The sequence below is a fragment of the Corvus cornix genome, chromosome 4A (assembly GCF_000738735.6).
Source record: "Corvus cornix cornix isolate S_Up_H32 chromosome 4A, ASM73873v5, whole genome shotgun sequence".
In the NCBI taxonomy this organism is placed as follows: domain Eukaryota; kingdom Metazoa; phylum Chordata; class Aves; order Passeriformes; family Corvidae; genus Corvus; species Corvus cornix.
This window is the reverse complement of record NC_047058.1, coordinates 3,691,419-3,713,636: the sequence shown is the minus strand read 5'-3', so window position 1 is coordinate 3,713,636 and position 22,218 is coordinate 3,691,419. Positions and strand designations below refer to the sequence as shown.

The following is a 22,218-nucleotide window of genomic DNA, read 5'->3' as shown; positions in this document are numbered from 1 at the left end:
AAAGTCCGTAACTCTTATGAAATTCCCTGAGCTTTCCTTTGCATTCCTCCTGAGAGATTTTAGTGTAAGAGATATCTCAGATATTTTAAGAAGAAAAAAATCTACTCTGTGAAACAACACATTAGACAAGACACACATTCTCCTTCCATAAAGGGATTAAGAGAGAGGATGGAAAATGAAGTATCCCTTGAACTTTGCAGTTTCTAGGTTGCCAAGTTCTTGCTGAAATAAGAACATAAAAGCAGAACACAAATAGAGTTTTGAATAAAATCAAATAAAATAGTAAAAACACACAGAAGTTGAGCAATGTTTCAGTAGTTGCTTTTCACTCTGGCTAGGTTAATAAATTGAAATAGACATTTAAGTGAAATTTCACTGTTTATGGTCAGGATTATCAGAAAAGAGATGGCTATAATTTGGCTGCATCAATTCCCATCCCCTTGCCCTTGCTATTCTCTGTGTATTTCTCAGTAACAAGACTGTCATTTTAAGTATTATTTATTTACCAGACAACCACGGTACCGTTTGACATGTAATAGAATATTTCCATGAATTTTATTTGCTAAAAAATAGCAACATGAAATGTAAGGTTTTTTTAATCTGCTACAATAAGTAGCAAAAGATCAAAAGTAATCAAACCCATGCTGACAATTAGTTAGATAAAAGTCTGACAATTCTGTCCACTACAGCTATTATTATTTACATAAGAAATTTCTCAATTACACAATAAGTTATCATTATATAGTTTAGGCAGAGAATTGGAAAATATACGCAAGTTATAGAGTTTAGATCTTAAAATTAGCTGTTCCTAGAATGTATGGAGAATGAAAGCTCAAATTCACGACCCTCCCAACACTACAGATTGAAAAAATATGTTGTATCAAACATCCACATAAATTATAAAACCCCTTTAAAATGTCAAGTATAGATCCTACTGTGCTTAGGATGTCAGCATACCTCTAAAAATATGGAGTGATGAGGCATGGATACAATTCATAGCGGAAATCAAGCACGCTTTTCAACTTGCACGCACAAAAAAAAAGTGATAAATCAAACAAATCTTCCCCTTTTCAAACTGAACTGCAACTGTATTAACTTCACACAAATTGTCCAGATTGGTGATATCTGATTACGGTATTTAGGCATCCACAATGTTATATTGCCTTTTTTTTTTTTTTGACAGTAGGATTACAAAATTTAATGCTGCCGTTTTAGAAGACAAATGCATTAGTTGAAATCATCAGTTTAGCCATTTGCATTAAATGATGCTGAATAGAAAATGTTTATTAGTCCAGTTGTGACATCCCTGGTTTTTGTAAAAATCAGTAAACCAACACTTTTAGGCTGAGCCTGCAAAGAGATATATCTTGGCACTCTCTCAGTGCAAACAGAAAAATCTCTTTTTCTAGATCTTATTGTGTGACTAAATTTGTAGTATTTCCTCTTGGCTAGTAACAATTTCCCAGAGAGCTACTTTAAAAAATGAGCAACAAATATTTATAAAATAATATCATTTATGCTGAAAACTTGCAGCTGTTGAGGAATGAAAAGAAAGAGGGGGCTGGGATAAAACATAACGCTGTGAATTAACACAAGAGTAAGTGCAATGTCATTTTCATACACTGAGAGAAAATTCGTGGACTTCCCTCAGCGAAGGCAAAAAGCCTTTGCTCTGTGGCTGTCTTGCAAACTGCTTCAACTGCAACACCTTCAAATAATGAGGCTAGTTAAGGGAGAAATCGTCAGTAATAGTATGGTTCTTAGGCACCTAATCCTGGCTTTTTATTTACACAGCTCTGCCATGTGGTGTCAGAAATCTCTGTCTGGTTATTAGCAACCCTCTGAGGTCGTTCCCTTTCAGGCGGCTGCCCTCCAGAGAGGGACAGAGGACAAAACATTTGCTGTTGAAGGTTTTTCTCCTTTTAAATCGTTCTGCACTGTGGAGAGACCAGTGGGCCATTCCCGAGCGGTGCCAAGAGCTGGGAATGCTGCGGGAGGGGCGCGTTCCTGTCCCGCGGGAGCCGTGGGACTCTGCCCACGAGATGGCAGGCTGAGATGCTGTTTGCATTTTTCAGCCGCTCTTCAACTGGAAATAGTTTCCCCTCTCAAATGACAGCAGCCCCAGGTAGCAGAGGTGACATTTGCTTTACATTATGATACACACTAATTAATCATTAGCGATCCCAAAAGTATGTCGACTAAAAATGCTTTGCTATGGCTCATCACAGTAGGGGCTTTCAATATTGATACTGTTACACACACATATGTTCCACGGCTGGTTGTTATATACCCATGGATTTAGTGGTTTAGGCTACAGAATATCTTTTAAGTGCTGCTAATTATTGTTTGCTAAAATTCCTTACAGTTGGTAATGAACTTAATGTCTTGTACTTTATGCAATAAACTCTGGAGGTCACAAAACGACTGCTTGACTGGGAGATGAAATGGGACTTTTACAAGCTAAAGCTGCTGCAAAACTGACTGGAACTTTTTGTGGCATAGCCCAGGGTTTTTGGAGGGGTTGACATTTTTCCACCCATGTTTCAGTCTCTATGCCAACCGTCTGGGGCCATCCCTCTTCAGTCCCAGCAGCCCCTGGCTGATCAGTGCCGCAGCAAAGTGACCGGGGACACCACGGTTCTGTAAGAGATGATGCCTGACTTCACTTCAAATGTGACCAAAGCTGCATGTCACTACGGTGAGGACACTGAGGGGGTTTGATTCACCTCTGCTACCAAGTACCCAGGCTGGAAAATAGGAGGTGGTGAGGAGTTCACGTTAATAAACCTGAACAGGAAGGTCAAGAGGTCCAAAAGCACCAGCAGCTCTCAGTCCAGCCTCATGTGCCTTTAACCCTGGTTAAAAGCACCCAAGACAGTCAGAAGGAGGCAAAGAGATTTGGACCTTGATTTCAGCCAAGTACAAGATGGAAATTTTTTGAAAAGCACAGTCCTTTTCCCTGGGAACCCTCGTCAGAGGCTGCCAAGCTGCTGACCTGTCTCATTTTTTCACCTCATCATTGCTGCACAGAAACGATCCAAACCCAAATGTCCCTGACAGGTCCTGCCTCGGCAGTCCTGCTCTCAGTAGCTTCATCTTCAGTCATCCTTAGCAGACATCCACTCTACAGAGGATACATGGTCTTACCTTAGCTTGGGAGTACTTCAACAGACCCTTCTAAATGGTAAAGGGTGTTCAGGTGCACACCAGTGAGGGGAATCACATATGGTTAAAATGTTCTGTAAACCAAAGAGTCCTGAGTTCTTAAACAGCAACAAAAGCCCTTGTTTTAAAGAGAACCAACCAAAAATCACATTCCAGGTAGGCTGACACCATTAAAAGCGTCTCTGCGGGTCACCTTATCACAGATTCTTTTAACACAATATTCTTAGTTGGAAGGGACCCACAAGAAACCTCAAGTCTAACTCTTAAGTAAATGACTCATATGGGAATCAAATCTGCCACGCTGGTGGTTTTTAGCACCATGCTCTTACCAGCTGAGCTAATCTCAGGGTCTGCACTGGATGGGAGCTAAGCTGTCTAGAAAATTCTATTCTAAACATAAAAAATCGAGCCTTTGAATCTGCTAGTGTTGCAAGACAAATATTGAAAGGTGAGCACAGGCTCTTGCAAAGGTTATGAAGTGAATATCTATGATGCTTCTCCTCAGGGAAGTGAAGAGGAAGCAACAAATTAACATTTGTTACAGGACTTTTCTCTACCACTCTGCATCACCTGTGTGTCAGAGGGACTCATGCCAGCCTAGATGTCAATTGTTTCCACTCCCACCAAACTCTGCTGGGCACAGGAGATGTGCCCACACTCATCTCTACTCTCTCCTGTAAAAACTTTGGCTCACATCCCAAAATCCTGTTTCTAATGTGAACAATTTTCTGGCACAAGTCAAGGCTAGGTCAGCACTTAACAGCTAAAGAACTGGGAAAACCATTATTGGTCTAATGGGTCAGGAAATTAGTCCTGTTCAAGTAATGGAACTATATTAAAAACACAGAAAACAAAATAAAAAGTGAGAGAGAGAGTGAGGGAGTGAGAGAGAGGCCAAAAAAGAAAAAGGGGGATTTCCAGTTCTTTATGATTTCAGGACCTGAGATTTTAACAAGAATATGAAATACCACTAAAGTTTTGTTACATCTGTGACAGTTAAGATTTACAGTTTACTTGACTTCTTGCACTTTTAGTCCCACTAACGCAGAGTTTGGGGATGATATATAATAAACCAAGATTATAAAAAATGGGACTTACGGGCTGAGTCCCTGGATTCACAGTAAAGCCCTTCACACAGACAGGTGATTTCTGAAAGGGTGAGGCACCATCACCTTCAGGATCTGCAGAAATCTTGGTCTTGCATTCTGATGTTCCAAGGCACCAGATGTTTGCAGCCCTGCAACCACCCAATCCCACCCATGGTTTTTCCAAGCAGAAGTTGCTACAAGCAGAGCACAGAGGAAAATTTCTTCATTCCCCATATGGCCACAGTCAAGGCTCACAGTGTCCACAAAGCTCTGTAGCCCTCAGACACATCTGCATTCAGCCACTTACATCTGCTTGTAATGTTTCTTCTTAACTAGCAACCCTCAAAAGATTTTCTAATTCAACAATAAAGTACTCAATATTTTGACGTAGTTACTGTGCCATTCCAACACACCTTTCCCTCTTACTTGTCAATTCTTCAAAAGTGAAGAGAAAGCAGTTGTCAGTGAAGAGCATTTTAACTGCTACACCAGTTGACTTTCAAGCCTATTTGGCTTTATTTTAGAACTTTAGAATTAAACCCTGTTCTATTCTCTCCCTCTCTCTTGCCAACCATAACACTTATTTAAAATTCCCTCTTTTCCTGACGTATTACAAGTCTGAAAGCCCCCATGGCAGTTTTAACCTTGGCATCTTTTCAGCAGCCCCCTGATTTATGAGCTTACGGTTTCTACATTCTAGCTGCTTTACACTGAAGCTTGAAAATGTAGCAAGAAAATAAAAAAATAAATAAAAAAGAAGGCGGACTTCTAGCAGCAGGATAGTATTCCTCAAGACATGCCGATTTTGTTCCCTTCTTACTTGTGAAACAGATGGTGTTTTATGCTTAACACAATCAGTACCATTCTCTATCTGTTGCTTTCTAACCTTCCCCACCTGTGTGAAACCCAGCCAGAGCTTAATGAACATACTTGGAGCTGTCTGGACTGAATTAGTCCCAGTAGGAGCTACCCTTCAGGTACTCCACAGTCTCTCACGGCCATGTAACTGCAAAGGAATACAAGAAACCTTTACACTGTGGCTAATTAAATAAAGGTTTGCCTCTGCTAAGTGCATTTTTTCCCTTCCAAAAGCAGGTAATTTCTCGTGTGTTGAACTATTTTGGAAGCATTTGCCATTATCTTGAAAATTTGGGAAGACAATTTTGGCATGAAAATAGGGGCAGAACGTGATTTTAAGCAACACTTTTCTTCCAGTTTTAAACCTTTTTTCACTTCTACATACCAAATTATTACAATAATTACCTTGCAAATGTAAGGTATTACCAAAATAATGTTTTTCAAAGTTCACATACAAAACGTTTTGTTCCTACTATTCATGCCCTAAATTTGCATTTTTCCCACTTGAAATTCCAGAAAAATTATCTTTTTGGCAGCAGATTCTTTAAAATGAAGATGAAATGACAAGCTGGCTACTTTGACCATATTTCACATCCCAGACAGCAAATCTTAAAAATGTCATGAAGACATGCTAAAGTAATTTCCTTCATGCTAATTATCAGTTGCGGAACATTGTTGTTGTGAAGCAATTCAGCAACCTGAGATTGCTTCCAAAGTACCTATGGTGGGATCTGCAAGTCAGTTTATACACTGAAATTTCATGCTGCTGGGTTTCAATCTTCTGTCTGATGTATGAAACAACTCCATCCAGTTGTCAACCTGAATAAGCACAAAAAAATCCATTAAGTTTATTGGACCACTGATATGAAGCAGGCAAATTATTTTTTCCAATCTATCTTAGACCAAGAATGGGATCTCACTGGATTGCAATCAAGTGGATGGCCAAACTTCCTCAGGAATGTTCACAAAAATAACAAATTATCCAAGTTCTCTATCTGCAATTCCCTCATGATGAGGTTCAGCTGCACACAGGTAAGACAGACTCCTATCTTCTTAACACACCAAGGAGGATTCCAGCATACTGAAGAAGCCACTGTAATGAGCCAATATGGGGATCCAGAGAGTTAAAATTCCATGTTTATCATAAAGAAACAGAAAATGCCTTCTCCTACACTTCACAATGAAACACCATCAGGAATGTCTGCCAAACTTTTATTCAGAAAGAGCCATGCCAGTTCCTTGTCTTGAAGATAAAGAAACGAAACTTATGCCCATGACAGCAGCCAAGGTGTCTCTGCTCCTGGTGCAGAGAGGTGGTGAAATCTGTATTACCACATCCGAAAGATGCTACTTTCTTGTTTGGGAAAGTAGAGAATGACACAGGGGGTACCCCACAGAGGCAGGATAAACAGGTTTCCAGGAATGGGTACTCTGGGTTTGCCTCGTGGGTGTCCCTCTCCACTTGCACACTTGGTTCCCAGCACAGTGAGCAATGGCTCTTGGAGCTGGGCTGGGAAGAGCAAACCAACAGGGGCAAGTACACCTACAAGTCCCCTTCTCCCTCAGACCATTGTCTGGATGTCCCACACTAATCCCTGTCTTATTCAAGTTGGACCCTCTCTACTCTCCCTTGCAGGTGCTCTAGAGTGATCCTGATCTTCCAGAAGTGGTTGTTTGCTAAAATGATTGTACAAAGATATCTGAGAGTGGTTTGTGTAGTGAGAAGATGACACCTTAACAGACTTCTCAAAAACTCTCCTAAGACAGCTGGAGTAGAGGAATGTGAGAATCTTTCAGTGTGTGAGAAGTGATGAACTGTGCAGAAAGAGAAATTCCCTATGTCGGCTGTTGGGTGCCTTCTGGGGTAGGTAAATGCTGAATCGGATCAGAACATTGTTTAAAAAACCTAACAAGGCACAAGGGTGTTGTTTAAAGTAGGAAACAGGGGGAAAGTAAGCATACAATGCAGAGAGAGACATGCTGTCAGTTACGTGTCAGTAACAAGATATCTGATTGTGAAGGAGAAGGCAAAAATTCCAGTTGAGCCCTGCATAGGCAGGCATCCCTCCCCAGGGGACATCCAGGGACACAACTCAGCATCACAAAAGGTGGTCAATAAAACAGAGAGCAGTGGTCAAACAAATGCCAGCAATCACTCTTCCTTACACTGCCATTTAGCTGAACTCCCGGGGATATTGGACATCCCAAATAAGAACAGAGGGGGCACTTTGCCGGGGGCACAGGGGGAAGGGCAGATAAAATATAAAAGCTTGATCAGCAGTCGAGAGGCTTCTATAAGACAGACTGGTGAAGTAGGACGGGAGAACAAAAGCAGATGAGTCATGTACCAGTCCTCCAGGTAATAAGGGATTTTTTTGATGCTTCTGAGATGTGCAGGCTAAGTATTTAGGGACCAGTGCCCTGGGGACTCTGCCCAGCTCTGATTCTGTCACAGGGACTCACAGAGGCGAAGGTAGCACTCTAAAGTGTCACACTCACACTGTGTGACAGGGCAGGCAATCCCATGATGTCAGACATCATCCTTTGAGTCATGGGGATAGCTTTAAACCCCAGTACTACCACAGAACAAATGAAGATGTCCTATTTCCAGGTATCAAGACACCCATGGGAAGGATCTGTACCAACTCTATACTAAGATACAGAAGTGGGGAAGAGACAGGCTTCTCCGTGGTCACTCTAGCCAGTAATTCTAGTCCTTGGTCTTCTCTACCAAACCAAATCCCCAAAACCTCTACCTGCAGTATCAGCTCTCCTCATCAACCCCAGCCATGATGAGGAAATGTAATTTTAGAGAGTGCACTGGATGAGGGCAACATTCACTGGGCTGCAGAGCTCTTTGTGGAACTGTTCCATTTGAATTATAAATCAAGATAACTGTTGAAAGTTGCCTTTCTTGCTTAAAAAAAGTACCAACAAAGTGCCCCTTTAGAGGTGAAAATGACATGAAAGTTGAAGAATTCACTCTAGCTGAATCACGAAGTACAAAGGGGCATAGTGTAATTAAGTTCAGTGTCCTTGTGGGAGGGAATGCAACAAAACCTAGCACTGTGACATTAAGCTTTAGAAAGGGGATTTAAAAAAAAAAAAAATGAGGAAGCTAGTCAAAAAGGCCCTGAAGTCAGAAGTGAGGAAATTAAAATCCTTCAACTCAGCATGGAGGCTACTTAAGCAACCATAATAGAGTCCCAGAAGGAATGCGCAGCTTTTCAAAGAAACACGGAAGGCAAGAAAAATAAAATTAGCATGGGAAAACAGCAAGGTTCAAGGGGTTATTTAAGCCAAACAGGTAGAATTCAAAAAGAAGTGAAAACCTATCTGAAGGGAAGGAACACAACCCATGGAAGGTTCTCCCCATCATGAAAACATATTTCAAAATTGTGGTGACTGAGAAATGGTCTGGGCTGAGGGGAAGAGTGTGCGTGTGAGAAGGAGAAAATAATTAATGAAAATAAAAATTAGTAATCGGAAAGATGGATTTCCAGGCTATTTCAATGGATAATAACAGTGAATAAGGTGACTGCAGAGAAAAATCAGTTCTTTTTCATCAGCCTGTAGGCCACTGTGATACAAATTACCCGGGGTAGTAGAGTTTAGGACAAATAGAAGGGTTAAAAAAATCAAGGCATGGAAAAAACAAATGAATTAAAACCCAAGAGATCCCTGGAACCAGCTGGAACAGGCAACTGCTCCTTAGGGTGGCGTAGCTGGGCGCTAATCACAAAGCATGATTTTACAGTGAGCCCATATGGAAAATGGAGACATTCCTGCACTGAGACACTCTTTCTATCTCTTACATGCTGCATCAAAAGCCTCTTGATGTCTTATGTAAACCAGAGTGACCTCTGAAAATATGAGGAGACCTGAAATCTCTGGGAATGCCTCCTGACCCTTCCAGACCATGGCATCACTTCTAAATGAGCCAGGAGAAGTGGAGCCTTCCTCACTTTGATTGAGCTGGGCTCCAGCAAAGTGCCCTGTCCCCAGCTGCATCCAACCTGCAGCACAGAACACACTGTCTGAGCTTTAGTCATTTGTGTGGTCTGTTAAGTAATTATCCATTGCATTATTCAACGGGAGAGCACAGTATTTACTGGATTACTGGGTCTGTACTGCCTTAAAGACATAGCTCGGTGCTTTGGGAGCCAGCTGCACTGTTGCAAAGCAACAAGCAAATATTTCTCTTTTCTCCTCCCTTTTTGAGCTACACGAGAAGGTTCTTTAAAAGAAAACGGAAATGGTGGTGCTACAATAAAAATGCAATATATTTTATATCTTTTATGCAATGTATTTGCTGACCTGGTCTCAAAACTGGAGGTGGCCATGGCTCATTAGAGTTCCTTATACAGACTCCAGCTGAAATAGGCAAATTATCTTTCCATAGGCAAAACAAGGGCCATTTGGGAGAGTGGGGGGTGTTTGTGGTCAAATATTGATTTCTACACATACTAAAGCACTGACCCGTGGTGTGTCCAGCTGCAGCACATGGCAAATTTCTGTGGTGATTTCTGCGATTCAAAAGGCACATGCCCTCAAAGAACAAGAAAAGGGAGTAGAACACACAGTGGCCACTAGCTGAGAGGGCCCCATGGTGCCTGCGGGCAGGGAAGATGATGGCAGCTCACACTGCAGGATTTTGAGTCCTGTAGCAACAAGCACAGGTAACATCCTCGAGCCAAGGATGCAGGAGAATCCTTGTGGTCGGGTGGGATAAACCAGAAGCACCGAGAGGCATCAAGTTAAGACAGAGAATGAAACAGGAATATACAGAAAGTGGAAAAGAGATGTAAAATAGCCCTCTCCAGTGTTTTGGAATTGGATGCTATGCAGCTGGAGAATCTTCCCTTTGAGCTAACTCCCAGTCAGGACAGAGTTAATCAGCTGGGATGGGGATAATTATACAAGGGGTTGCATGGTGTTAATACATTTAAGCAGTTGCTGTTTCATCGTCCAAACAGTGGCTTTTCATGAAAACCATTTCTACCCTGGTACATGCATGTGAACACAAGGACAAGGAACCACACTGGCATTCATGGATAGTGACAAAGTGCCTTGGTACAAAGACACAGAGACTAGCTGGTGTTGGGGACAACAAACCTGACTGCCTGGCAACCCTCTACAGCGAGCTGCAGGTTACCTGCCCAGTTCCAGGTCAACCACCTGACTCTGAGTTCAAAAGCCGTGGTAGATCCAGGTTATGACACTAAAGGAGGGCAAAAATGATAAGCAGCTTATTTGGGAGACGAGGCATGTCCTCCACCAGAGCATGCAATTTCATATCCCCTCATGTCATCTTCCACTGATAAATATTCAGACACTGGTACTGTCTGAATAAGGAGCTGTTTGGGCTGACATTTTCATATCAATGCAAATGAGTTTAATAAGGACTTACACAAAGAAAATTTGGAGTTCTGTCTGTGTCACTAGAACAAGCTGTCTTTTACAAACATTCCTGGCTATCACTGCAGCACATGTTGAGTACAAAAATGCACCAGCTCAGACAAAAGGTCCCTCCAGCCCAGTCACTGTCCCCAAGAGGGGTCAACAACAGATGTGCTGCACAAGAGTGCAGACACAGGGAGAGCACACAGAGGTATTTATGCAGAATACTTCTCCAAGACTCTTCCTGGGGAAGTCCAGTGGCAGAGGCCATGTATTTTATTCAAAAACCTGTGGGAGGGTTTTTCTCCCAGCTTTTCCGAAGAAAACGGGTATTCCTCAACCCCCTTTACTGCCAATAGCTCCAGCATTCAACAGCACAGCTACTGACCCTAATCCCCAATGTATCACCAAACAGGAGCAGAACCAAACCTCAGACTGATCCAGTACGGTTCAGCTCACACCTCAGTATCCTGTGCTTTTGTCAGTGTGATTTCTGCTCTGCTGACTGTAGACTAAACTTTGTTCACATTTACACCACGTAAATGAGGATTCCACCAGAACTAAAGGAAACTACACTGGAATTATATAACTGTCAGAGAGCAAAATTTAGTTCAATGTTACATTAATCTTTTTATCAATCACATAACTTAGACATCAACTAATAAACTCACTCTGGCTATGCCTATCCAGAGCCAGGAGCAGGAGGAGGTTATTGCTGAGTGTCACAGAAACTCTGTTTGTCCAGCTTTGGCTTGGCTGACTTCCACGAGGAATGCATTTAGTTAATTGAAAAGGTTTTGGTTAAAGTTTGCCAGCAAGAGATCATAGAGTTCTAGGCAACCCATACTGTGAGTATGAACTCCATTCAACCTTTGAAATACCTCTGTGAAGGCAGGAAATTGAAATATTGTGCTATATTGGCAACTAAACAGTCATTTATCATCCATGCTAAGTTTGGAGCACAGTGGAATGATTTTTAAACTCTGAGGGTCCTGATTAACAATTACAAGGTGTATTTATATAGATATAGATTATGTATTGAAATATAGTTTCAAGAAGAATATGAGATAATCAACAGCTGTATCCACCCTCCTATTTGCCTAAGATCAAATTTGGACTGTGCTCAGAGGCACAAACACTATATTAAAACACAACAGAGTTAAGACACCTACTGACAAAAGCAAGGAAATTCACAGTTAAGGGGGAAAACACGCCATATGTTCTGCAGTACCTAGGCACAACAGGGAGCATTCAGCTCATCATTAAAGAGGCACCCAGTTGTGCCTAGGTATTGGAGAACATATGGAACACTTCCCTGCTCATGTCTGAATTTCCTTACTATTGTCAGCTTATGGATCAAGCTTGACTTTTTACTTTTTTTTTTTAATACAGAGTTCGGGGGACTTTTTTTTGTTTTAAATATAGAATTATGGGGATTTTTTAAAGTAGATGTTTAGTTTGTAAAATACCATTTTAAATTTATAATTATCAGCCCCACAGACATATATAAATTACTGCAAGTGTGCTTTCAAGAAGAGTTCAGGATCACTGGAAACCATAAATTGTAAAAATGAAGCAGGGAGTTGCTCAGGGAGTTTCCAGGCAAACACTTATAGAAGGTTACAACCGGCAGGACTAATTGGACGTACTGTATCTGAAAAGCAGTGATTTTATTTTATACTTCAGCCCTTCCCTCTGAGCTATCTCAAGGTTTTAACTGCTGAAGACAATATAATCAATCTATTGCACTACAATGTTTATATTTTAATTACCAGACTGTTAGGAGTCCCCAGCTGGAATTGCCAGGCACTGTGCTTGGTAATGTACATCTATTTATGAGATCCAAAGGGCTTATAGTCAAAGCTGCTAAGGAGCTAAAAGAGAAAAGATAATGGTTATTGTTCCCATTTCAGAGCTAAGCAAGAATGATCTGGGACTGGGTAAGTTGAACCATGTAACACCTCACAATGAGCATTCATTCAGTCTCCCGCTCTGGCCACTTCTGCCTTTAAAATTAAAACAAACAAACAAAAAAACAAACAAAAAACAAACCAAAAACCCCCAAACCAAACCCCCACAAAAGCAAAGCGAAGCACCAACAAAAACCAAGCCGGGGGCGCGGCGGGGGGAGCTGCGGGGACGGCTCCCGGCGCCAGGGGGCGCCATCGCCGCGGCAGCGCCGCTCCTCGGGCGGCCCCGGGGCGCAGCGCCCCCCAGCGGCGGGGCAGGAACATTATTTCTGATTTATTTTTGTTAAAAGTAATATGTATAATAATAGATATAAAATCGAATCGACTTATACGGTATGTCACTTTTTAAATGAAAACATATAGAAATCTGGTATCTTGGAAACCACTCCAGTCTCATTAAAATACACATGAGTTTGGTTTTCTCATTTAAAATATACTGAGGAGGAGGACGGAGGAGGGAGGAGTGGGGTTTGTACAAAGATTAAGTCTTGTCAGATCTGAATTACAGCATGATCTCATGTATGTACCGGATAACATACATTCTCATTTTCCTAGAAAACAATGTAAAAGAATAAGTTCATCTCCTTGTTTTGCTTCCTAAACAACCCTCTCTTCCTGTCTCAAAATCAGACTGTTCTTTCAGTAAAATAATAATAATAATAATTTTTTTTTATTTTATATTTCTAAAACTTAGAGTTTTCCATTTTCCCCCACTTTTCTCAGAAAGAAACAAATTCTGCAGACTCAGAGTAGGCCACCTATTTCCGGGCTTTACGGGGTGCTGAGCCATCACTGCTGCTTATGCTGTTTTTACGATGTAGAACAAAACGGTGACATGAAAAAATCTTGCACAGCCAAAGACAAACTTCCCCAGGTCCTTGGATGCACTGTTTGCCAGCTTGGACACCTCTGTGTCTCCCCTAGAACCTGTTACACCCTTAGATGCTGAGGCGAGGAGGATGAGGAGGGGATCTGCCCTTCAGTTGCCTTTCCCCTCTCACCCCTGGGAAATCCCAGAGAGGTCCCTTCCAGAAGAGGATACGTGGAGGGTTGTTACCTTTACCTGGCCCTTACCCAGCCACACACTGAGCGATGGAGCTCAGCCTGTCTGGCCAGAAGGGAGCGAGTAACGACCAAGGGAGAAAAGTTTCTTTTGCCTGAGAGTCATGGCCTGGGGCACAAACGCAGTCTCCTGAAACTGTATCATCATCCAGAAGAATGCACTGGAGAAAGGTTTCCATAGGAAACTGCCCGGCCTCTTCTTCCGGAGCAAAAGGAGGGAAGGACATTGCAAGATGTTGGTTTCAGCAAGCCTGGAAGACTAAATCTGAGTAAAATTCACCCAACCTCCCCAGGTCTGCTTAAACTTGCAAGAGCTGTACTCTCAACTCAATCCATGCAGAAAATGAAGCTAAGAATGAGATTTAAATCAAAACAATGAAACAACTCACTCACATTATTGAAACTCATTTAGGTTCCCCCTTCAATCCTTAAATCACCTTCCTCCCCCTCTAATAGACTATTAAAATGCTCTTATGATCTGAAAACAGAGCTAATTCATATTTATAAAAGTAGTTTTAAGCAGTCTAACAGGTTAAACAAGAAAACTATATACTAAGCTCAGTGAGTTACCTGACTGTGCTGACACTGTCAGGGCTGTGAGCATCCCTGGCAAGCTGAACCATTTCATGCATTTGCACAAAAGTTAGGGTGGAAGATTTGTAAGGAGAGCACTTGCCATAAGCAGAAAGAGACAAAGGAAAATGCAGACAGCAGTGCTGTTGCACTCAATTTTCTATGCTGGCCTGCTCAGCTCTCCCGGGAAGCAATGTCTTTCTCTTTATTAAAGTCCTTGAGAGAATGGATACTCTACAATTCAGATTTTAACAGTCTGTGTTGATGTTGACTACTCAGTTATTAAGTTGTCTTCTAGAAGTTCATACAAACCCTCCATCTGAGGAGGCTGTGGGGCAAACACGCCCATGTTCCCCTTCAGATGTCCTCTGCTGCCCTGAGGACTGGCAACAGTGTCCCTAAGGAGGCTGCAGTCATTGCTCTGCTCCACGGGCACAGGAGAGAAAGGCTGAGGGGCAGCTGGGGAAGCACAAATCTCCATGCCCTCTCCTGCTGGAAGTTTGTCTGGATCTGAAGAAACAGCCCCACCAACCTCTCCTCCTCAGCACCTTGCACTGACACGGCTTCGGGTCTCAGGTGACACAGCAGAGAACATCAGTAATGTTCCTCACCTTTTGCTTGCTGAGCACTCAGCTAGAATGAGATCTTTCCACTAGCCAAAGAAATAGTTTGGAGACTGGACTTCAAACTCAGAAACATCACAGCTGACAGGGAGTATTCCCACAGTGACTTAACATATTGTGGTCACCCTGCTCCAGAAAACTGTGCAAAGCTGGGGATGAAGCATACTGTCCTTAAAAGAGCACCAGACATCTCCTGCCAGCCTGCCCAGCACAGAGGATGGGATCCTGTACACGTTCTGCTGCATGAGGAAACAGGTCCTGCATACAGGGCATCACAGAGATGGCAAAACCTCCTGTGCCACCAGTGTTTCTGCTGTGGAAGGAGTGGGAGCAGCTTGCCCTGTCCTAGGCGTCAATTAGTCAGACAGGAGATATATCGAGTAACAGGGCACAGAGATGTAACCTTTTGTCTGATGAGATTTTCCAAATTGCCAGTCATCTGGAAAGGGTGCGTGCAGGCGAGGGTCAGAAGTTTAGCAAGGGCTACACTAGCAGCATGGCAAGGCAATAAACTATCATGCAAGCAAGTGCAAATATTAGCTGTGTGTACATTTGAAATCTTGAAACAAATTCGCTAAAGATTTAGGACTTCATTAAGGTCAAAAGGGTTATGCTGTAGTTGATAGGCACATTTGTTTTATTAATTGAGTCATAAGTTCTGGCAGTCTGCAAATAGATTGCAAAACATGCATCAGCTGCTTTCGATTGCCATGAGAGATCTGAAAACCTGCCAGGAAGTCTGTTTGCAGCTCTTAAAAGTTTTGGCTTAAAACCTGTTTTAAACTATAAACAATTACTTTTTTTTCTTTTTAAAGCATGAAAGGAGGGAGGGTAAGATAGAGGGAGAAAGAGAAGCACATGTTTTCTTTAGGCTCAGAGCACAAGAATTACTGATGTAAGTATCCTCCTCTCAAGGAGGCTGATCATTTTCCAGACAGCCCAAGCTCTCCCATTCCCTGGTATCCCTAGCCTTAGCGTTTGTCATCTCATGCAGCTCTCAGTGTGTTTTAGAATGAAGAACATTTGGTTAGCATACTTTTGGAAAAGAAACGTGCAAGCAAAAGGGGAAGATGTCCCATTTTGATGCCTTACTTTAAATCTGTTGAGCATACAGGACACGAGTACCAAAAGGAAACACTGCAAAGCAAGCCAGGTCCCGCACTTGCTAAGATCTTTCCCAAATACGTGTTAAAGTACCACCAACAAAATACAGAGCAGCTGTTTATCTTGCACGGTACCAAGCTCAAAGTGATCCTATCACAACTCTGAGAAGGTTTCAGCTATGCAGATAGTGTTTCATACATGAGTTACTTAAGCTTCAAACCCAGTGAGTCTCTCCTATTACCCCACCACTGTACTGGGATGATTTGTCAGCTGCTCTCCTAAAAGCTGTCATGGCCGAAAGTGGCTGGAAGCCAGACAGAGCTGCTCAGTTTGCCCTCCTATGAAAGAGCCTTGACTCATTATGGTTCATCCCAATGACATAAAAGGTTACAGATTTGGCACCTTCATTTCCCCCGACTGCAGAATCAGCCTTTGAAAGCTGCTCTCCCAACGCTGTGAAGCTGTTTGGTTCTCCTGTGCCCACGTCCCATTTCAGTTCTGCTGCCTTCTGCTCTTTTTGTCTTTAGGAGGCCAAGTAGCTCCTATAGGAAGACAAAAGCTGGTCTGAAAATTAATGCAAATTACTTTTTGGAAATAGACTTAAATTTTGGTTCCCTGATCTCAACACAGCTTCAGGATGGTCTGGGTTCATACAGAGCTCACATCTGGTGCTGACCTGAGCAAGAACCAGACAAGAGAATCACCCACATTAGGTATTGCCTCTGGCACCTCTTAAATGACTTCACACTGCATTTTGAATTACACTGTCTTCCAGCAAATTTTTCAGATCTCGCAATACAATAAAGCCAGCCATCTGGGTACCCCAGGTATGCCAACATAAGCTGAAACATCCCCGAATTTTTAAGCATTTTTCTTTCTCTTCTTGCTGCCCTCCCCACATCCCCTCATCACACAGAGGTGTGGCACAGGAAGGCCAGAAGAGAACACAACTGCACTTAGCTCCTCATGAAACCAGGTACCAAAATGCTCTCAGGGATTTGGACCCAGTTCCTTTGAGGGGAAGATCCATGCTCAGGTCCATTGTGCCCCTTTCCAACAGGGCCAACTCACTGCTCTGAGCAACCTTGTAAACAAGAGCAGAAGATCTGATCATGGGAAATCCTGGTATGAAGCCACTGCACAGCTTGAGGGCGTCTCTTGTTAACAACTGTAACATACCCTACATGAACCCAAACGCTCAAGTGTTTATTTAGCCAAGAACAAGGTTACTACCTTGTAAATAGGATGCACCCTCAAGCTATCCCAGCTGTACTCATAGCACAGCCAGGATTTGCTGAGCCAGGCTGGAATGATGGGATTGTCCTGGGGAACCTCCAGGATTTTGGTTTGGTCTGGGATGGTGCCTTCCCCTGAACACCTTCTCATTTCTGGCACATGTAACCACCTCTGCTGCCAAGGGCTGCCCAAACCAGCACCCCAATAAGACATGGACCAAATAAATACATCTGCTAAAAACACACATTTATCACTGTTTATCACTGAAGTTTTAAAGTCTTTTTCTGTTATGGAGTAGTCACTGGACTTAATTACTGTCAACCCACAAAATGGATTTGCTCCTTTGCTGGTAGAAAGCACCATGTGTTTTACTGAAGGACTTCTTCCATAGCTGGAGTCACAGGAGATGCATCTCTGGACCATCAGCTACAGTGAAGTAAATATGTTTGGGATCTCATCAGTTTCAGCAGCTTTTTTTCACTTTACCATCTTTACTTCCTAATTCCATGCACTTCACTTTCAACAAATCACCACTCGAGCAATTTTTTCCAATAAGCTCTTTCACAGTATCAGCTATTTTTTCCGATAAAAATATTTTTGCTCTGTGGTTTCAGTCTTCAGCTTCTTTTTCATCTGGTCTAGACACAAGCTAGTTATTTGTGAAACATTTATTATTGTTTCAACCAATTGAAAAAGTTTTGCAGGTTTTGGCTTCAACAGTAACCAAGTTAATGACTCTTCCCCTAAGAAAGCCAGAAACGATAAATCAATTTATGACTTCTCACAGGGAACTCCGTGTTCATGGGGGCTGAAGGAACATCTGATCAGGGAGCAGCACTTTAACCATGAAGAAAATTCAAGGATTTTTTTTAGCATGAGGAATCAGTTTGTGTGCACAGCAGCCAAATGTTATAAGCATTTAAGAGTCCATAAATACTCCTTCACAAGAGAGATCATAATAGTTACTGGGTCAAAGTCACCCTGCAAAAATTGTGTTACATTGGTGCCTGGTGAGTAAAATACATGCTTTCTATTCTGTTAGCAGCTACATGATCCTCTTCACAATTCTATTTTAGATTGGCCTGAACGTTCATAAAATAAGATTTCTTTTCCCAGATCTTATTCCTTAAAGCTAACAATAAAAATCTCCAAGGAAAATCCAGCAGGGAATGGTGGCATTCTCAGTGTCCTGTGGCCTTTGAAAAAGGTCATACCTACAAAGCAATACAGCCCATTACAGATTTAAACTCTGGCCTAAGCCCACATCAGATTTAAGGATGCAATTCAATGCTCTACTCAGAATTTTCTACCTAGGCATGACAGATGTTATGGTTCACCTCTTCACGGGGTTTTTTTAACACAGAGTTCACACTGAGTGAGATACCACTGCTCTAACCAAAACTATGCCTTTCTTTTAATTTTGGGGTTTCCAATCATCTACTCATGGTTCTGAGAGAATTCTCTTGTGACTATGGAAATTCAAGTCAGGTTATGAGAAAGTATAAAAACAATGAATACTGGGTTTGGCTTACAACAAGGAAGACCGGGAGAGGGCACGTGCAGCTATTTAAATTCATAAAAACCTTTGTGGGACTCCTGTGTTCTCACTTTTCCCTTGATTTTAAAGGGCCCAAAGCCATTTCCATCTCTTCACGCTGCTCTGCAGAGCAGTGTGCACAGTAACTGGGACCTTACATTAGGAGGGATTTATTTATATTACACAAAAATGATGCTCTTTTATCAAAAACTTTGCTATTAAAGTGTGGAGGCAGGTAGCAGGCTGAAGGACAAGGACTGACATCAACAGATCTCTCTTGTAATGAAGAGCGTTTGAGACTGTACCAGCAAGCTCTTCAAGGAGCAGGGTCTGCTTGGTCTGTCCTGGGTACAACAGGCCCCCTCTGTAAGTCATTTAAATGTTTAGTAGCTTTGCATTTTTTAACAATTCCTGCCAAATTGCATGTATTTATTTCAAGCCTGCCCAACGTCTGCTATTTACAAATACTGCCATATATATTAAAGCAAGAGTCACTCCCAATTAGCTCAAGTGTTTAAGAAAATCATCGTATATTCTGAATGATGAAAGATCACAGAAGGAGGTCTCCTAATGGATAGCAGGTGTGGGAATGAAAGCATCTAAAGACTGTGAGCCAAAATCTAAGAAGCCACAGAATATCATAACTCACTTTAAATTGCACCTAGGTCACAAAGTTAAATAAGACCTTTGGCTCAGAAAATATTTAAAACTACCACCATTTTTATAACAGAAAAGCAAACAAACAAACAAAAACACCCCCCAAAATGCTTATTCTTTATAAGAAGATATGCAGAGTCAGCTACATATGGAGGATAAGCCAAAAAAAAAAAAAATTAATAAACATAAGATTGAAAAACACTGATATTTTTGCCTCTGTTTTCAGGCAGCTATAAAGAGCCTCGATAAGCTCTAGTTATCCACAAACACCTCCTCCTTCTGTTTTGTTAGAAAACACTGAAAACCAGGCAGGTTAACTCATATTTAAAAGTTTGAATCCACTACACACTGTAGTAACAAAACTACTTTTAGGATCTTCAAACACATTTGATAATACAAAATAATCTTTGTCACAAAAATAGTAGAGTAAGGTCAACAGATTAGCTGGATGAAATTCCCCAACTTGGACTCTCACTTAAAGGACACAATGATCTATGTTTTGTTATAACCTGGACTTGTGGTACAGGAATATGGCACAGACCTCAGGTGATCCCATTCACAGTTAACGTGGTGGATGTTGGTACTGAGCTGTACCACAGCAAGATGCCTTTTCTTCCAAGAACTCCCAAGTCGAGTGACTAAGCAATAAGTTTTCTATTTGTCAGTGTTCTTACTATCAGTTACTGTGAAAGCAGGGAAATTTAGAACTTGAAGATTCTTGAACAGTTAGGAACAATTAACAAATTAGGTATGAAGGCAGAGATAGGGATGGGGAAATACAACCCACCTTTAGTCCCTGTAACATCACCACAATACCATAAACAGACTGTAAGCTTTGAGCAACTCCATAAACCTTTACATGGATGGAAGTAGAATTAACTGAAGATTTACGTATCTGACAGAAAAGAAAAAAACCCCAATCATCAAAACACAAAAGCCTGTCCTTCAGTGCCAGTATCATCATTGCCAGTTGGATGCTTCATAGGTCTTCCAAAGTTTGAGCAGAGCACAAACCTAGTGTGCATATACAGCTCTCACTCACCTGGAAATTTCAGTCAGTGGGTGTTTTGCCATTTTCTGTGTGTTTTTCCTGAAGATACAAGAACACTCACCATTGTTATTGGCCAAAACTATGATCAGGCAAGTCAGCTCAGGGAGATATGATGGCATTTTAGGTCAGCCTGTAAGGAAAGTTAAAGCTGACCATGCTGAAAAAGCTTAGAGAAATAAAGGAACAGAAAGCCCTTCAAGGTTGCCACAGTCAATCAATTTGTAATAAAGATAAAGCCATCACAGTCCAGTCAGACACACATGGCTGTACATGTTTACATGGGTAAACAAATAAAGTGCACAAGACCACTAGATCCAAAGGCAATCAGCAAATCCAACTGGCTTGCCTAGACAGCACCAAAACCTCTCCATGTGAAGAAAGCTGCCAGGTCACTTAGAGCATGGTCATGCACCATCCCCACCCATGAATTTGTGTCATCTGCCCCTACCACAGCAGAGAAGCAAAAGAAATCACCACGGTCCATCCAGAGACCAGAAAAGGGCAGAAAGAAGCAGATGATGTGCAGCACTTGGTCCTACCGGTGTGCTGAGAACTGCCAGCAATGCAGCCTCCTCTCCAGAGCAATGAGGAGAGCAGAGGGAACAGCACCCTCCCTGCACTCCCTCACTGCAGGGGAAGCACACCCCTCAAGGCACCCACTCAAGGCAGGTAATTAACCTTTAATCAAGTTCCATGGACATGTTTAAAACACATGCCAATGTTACTTGCTCATCCGTCCATATCTAGGCACGTACTTCGCACATGCAAAAGGAGGATTCATAAATATGCTTTTTATTTCCTAAGAGCTGCACCGCAAATTCCATAATGCATTCATTTCATACAATATCAGGGTATTTGTCAAACAAGATAATACTATGCAGAGCCAGGAATGGTATGAAAAACCACTGGTAGAAAGTGATATGATTCACATTTCTAGTAGTGGATCAGTTGCAATGGAATATGTTTTTCATCAGAACTTGGTACCAAAGCTACTGTGGCTGCTGATCACACAGAGATAGTGCTGTATTTTAGTATCCTTTTGAGAAAAAAACACCATTTCAAAGGGAGTTCTCTTTCTCTTTAGGAAAAAAAAAATATCAAAGCAGCCTCAGACCTTACACAAGTCACACATTGTCACTTTTCGCTGCTCCAACATCCGAGCTCCTGCATAACACAGTTCTTACCTTGCTGATTGCTCTGCTGATGTCACTGGCCTCATTTTGGGGAAGGCAGGATTAGGACAAGGCAAAACCACCAGAGTTTTACCTAAAACCACCTAATCCATCAGTCAGCAGAGCCCTGAGCAGCTCCTGAGCTGCTGGGTTACCACAAGGAAACTGAGGCCGCAGGACCCCGACATCCCTCACCTCACCGAGCAGCACAAGAGGCAGCGGGTGCATGATCCCAAAAGGAGCATGGGGGCTTCTCCACGTGGTGTTTTACATCAACTTTATTTAGCTCTCACTCCTCAAAAAGGAGCCTAGAGGTACATTAAGCCACATGCAATACATATTGTTTCCATAAATTTGCATTCCTCCAATCATTACCTGCAACTATCTAAGTAATTTTTAAAAGAGAAAGACAAAACAAAACCCGTGTTGTGTGTTAGATTCTGCCCTCTGATTCTGGAACCACTTCTCACCATAGTAGTTAAAAGCAATAATGTGAAAAATATTTCATTTCTATTTACACAACATGGATAGACATCTCTGAAGTTTTAGATGTTTTTTTCCCAACCAAAATGTTTATGTACTGATCAGAGAAGGTCCAAGTTATGCTGGGAGAAGTCATGGTATATGGCTCCAGGCTTTACTGAAGAAGTGAGGGATGCGACCACAAGGAGAAGCTCCAGAGTTGTGTACCTCTAGGATTATTCTTAGCCTGGCATATTGAT

The 22,218-nt window shown here is 42.0% G+C and overlaps 1 long non-coding RNA gene across 1 annotated transcript in view; it reads right to left on the bottom strand.

The window, feature by feature from the left end:
* LOC109145039 overlaps nucleotides 1-22,218 on the bottom strand; it is a 42,323-nt gene that overhangs the window by 5,749 nt on the left and 14,356 nt on the right. The window lies entirely within an intron of this gene.